Raw genomic sequence first — 3,392 nt, forward strand, 5'->3', positions numbered from 1 at the left:
AGAGGTCCATTTTATTTTGTCATTTGTCAATTTTGTCATGTGTCACATGTTACATGACATGTTACACTATAATGTATTTTTAACATATTAAAAATCAACATATTAATAAAATATGTCACATACAAAATTTAACTAGTAATTCTTGATTACTTGTACCAAAATGGTTTATCGAATTATAAATTTTAACAACTTGAATTTATAATAAATTATTCAATCCGTTTCAATTGTTTCGTAAACAATAATTTAATCTAAGTAATAAATCAATTCGATTACTTAGACCGTATCTCATTTAATCGAATTACAATAAGACACGATAATTTTACTCACAAAATCATCCGTCAATATTAAGCAATTTAATTAACACGTATCGGTATACGATTAATTAAATGATCAATTAAGAGTATTTCCCTATAGGTATGACCTAAGGGGATCAACCGATCACCACTGCCGCATTGATACGTAATGTCAAACTCTAGTCAGCCAATCATTACCGATATGTGTGGACCAGTTGACTGTAAAATATTACTTCCCACATGTATTCTTAAATATGAGATTTAAAAATGTGATCATTATGATCGACAGTTGTGATTGCATTATTGTCGGAGGACACTTATTCCAACAAATATGTGGTATGATTGGCATTCATGGTCAATGAGAAAAGGCAAAATTGGTAAGAGGTGGGCATATTCATTGTGAAATGGGCATATTGGCATATTGTGATGCATTTAGTGATACATGTTATATTTGGAATGTGCTGGTGGTGATACTTGTCGTTGAGGAGAGGTAAGACGGTTGGGAGACGGTCTTACGCTTGAGTCGCCTCTTAGAGCTTCACACTCTAAGCGGGGATGTGCACATTAATGACTTGAGTATGGAGGGACTCGTTTGTTTGAGGCACGACGTCTGGCAGGGGATCCGGTTGGCTTCTGGACCTGGTACGTTTGGGCGTGTCCTGGTACCTTGTTGTGAGGTGTGGTGTTGTGGGCATGTCCCTGGCACCGGTGGTTGTATGTACGTCTAGGCATGTCTCGCTACCGGTGTGGTGATTGTATAATTTATCTCATTCATTTCATTGGCATGTTGCATAATTATTTTTCATGTTGTGTCTTATACTAATTTATTGAAACTAACGTGTTGTGTGCCTGTGTGATTGTCACCTATTTTCGGGGTGACCTGTGTCTATCCATATCATATTTCCGATCATATGGCAAGCAGTAATTTATAGGTTGTATTTGGTATCACGTGGGAGACGGGACGAGCCACGAGCCTTGGTGACATTCGAGTCGAGCATAGATTGTAAGAAGAGTATAGTAGTCATGAGTTGTATTCTTTTATTTATTCATTTATGGTTATGTAATTCACTAAATAATTTATTTATATTTAATTATTTATTAATGCCAACTCTGATTTCACCGCCTCAGGTAACCGAGATGGTAACATCCTCCTATTACCTTGGCTGGGTAAGAAGGGAGTGTTACAGATAATACCGAAGCCTTCTTGTTGGGACCTCAAATGATCCAGGACATGATTGACCAAGTTAATATAATCCGAGAGAAGATGAGGGTGGCACAAGATAGGCAAAAGCGTTATGCCAACTTGAAGAGAAGTGACATTGAATTTGCGGTGGGAGATAAGGTCTTACTTAAGATTTCACCCATGAAAGGAGTGATGAGATTTGGGAAGAGAGGAAAGTTGACCCAAAAGTTTACAGGACCTTATGAGATATTGAATAGAGTCGGGGAAGTGGCCTACCATTTAGCACATCCCCCGGCCTTGGAGCAAGTTCAAAATGTCTTTCATGTGTCTCAGTTGCGTAAATACATAAGTGATCTGTCACATGTGCTTGAGGCTAAAATGATCGAGTTAGATGATGCCTTAACATATGTGGAAACGCCTAAGGAGATCTTAGACCGGAAGATAAGGAAAACAAGATGCGGTGAAACAGTATTGGTAAAAGACTTGTGCTCTAACCATCTAGTAGAGGAGGCCACATGGGAGGCCGATGAGACCGTGAAAGAGCGGTATCCTCACCTTTTCGCGCATGTATGAGTTTGGTTACGAGGTCGTAACCGTGTTTCTACAGGGGGTAGGGCGTATTACGCATGTACAAGTTTCCTTCTTTCTTTTACTTAAAGTTGTCATCACCTCACCTTATACTCTTTCGGTTAGTCCTACCATACTAGTCTCATGTTGTCTTGACCTACTGTCATGCACCCTTGGGGCACTAGAGGACATAGAATTTTGGTAAGAGTATAGTGTCAGGTGTGAACTTCGGGGACGGAGTTCTTTTTATGGGGGGCGATTGTAATACCTCGTAATTTATAAGGTCGTACTCGACCGAGTAGGAAGTCCACTCGACCGAATGTAGCTCACTCGATCAAGTGGGGGACCGAGTGGAACCTAGGAAGTGGCTGAAAGTTTCTAAAAAAGAGTCATTCGATCGAGTGGAGCTTCACTTGATCGAGTGAACCGAGCACTCGATCGCGTGATCTTTCGTTGTCCAGCTTTTTACACGAGGCTTAGTAGGTGGCCTATCACTCTCCAACCCATATCTTTTTAGATTTTTTTCCATTTAGCCATTCTCACCATACCCTACCACTCTCTAAAACCTCTAAAAACAATATACACCTTATCCTCCAAGATCTAGCTCACACAATTGAAGATTCATCTTCCATTTCTTGTTTTTGTTCTTGCTCTTTTACTAGCATTGTAAGTTCACCCTTAAACTTTCTCCTCTCTTCTTATTTTGTAGACCTTATTTCTTCTAGTGTATGGTCTTAAAATTAATTAGGTTTATGAGTAAATTAATGAGGTAATTAGTGGCTAATTAATATTGTTATTGTAGTAATTAGTAGTAATAATACTCATAAATTGTGTAAGAGGAGACTTCTTTGAGGAGCCCTTCTAGCTTGGTTGGTTGATTGATTGAAGTCTCGAAAGAGCTAGGGTTTCTGTACTTAGGTTTAATAATATAGATGTTTGTTTGTGCATTAATTAGCATTAATAACATGGTACTTGCATTATAACATGAAATACGGTAATTAGGGTTTGTGGTTATGATATTGTTCGGCAATATTCATACATGTGGAGAGTTGGATAAGCATTGTTAGTATTCTGTTGGTAATAAATTGCAGTATAACATGTTTATGAGACATTGGTACAAAGGGTGAGTTGTTAATGAATTAAGCATTTGTTATATGTCATGGATTGTACATTTGCATATTACTTGTTTGTAATTGTTCTTCTATGCGGCATTGATTCTTGAAAATTGGTTGGATTTGGTATTACTTGTGAGACATGGTGATAGAGGAGCAGACGTAAGACGGTTGGGAGACCGTCTTGCACTTGAGTCGCCTCTTGGAGATTCCCACTCAAAGAGGGATGTGCACTTT

The sequence above is a fragment of the Silene latifolia genome, chromosome 7 (assembly GCF_048544455.1).
Source record: "Silene latifolia isolate original U9 population chromosome 7, ASM4854445v1, whole genome shotgun sequence".
In the NCBI taxonomy this organism is placed as follows: Eukaryota; Viridiplantae; Streptophyta; class Magnoliopsida; order Caryophyllales; family Caryophyllaceae; genus Silene; species Silene latifolia.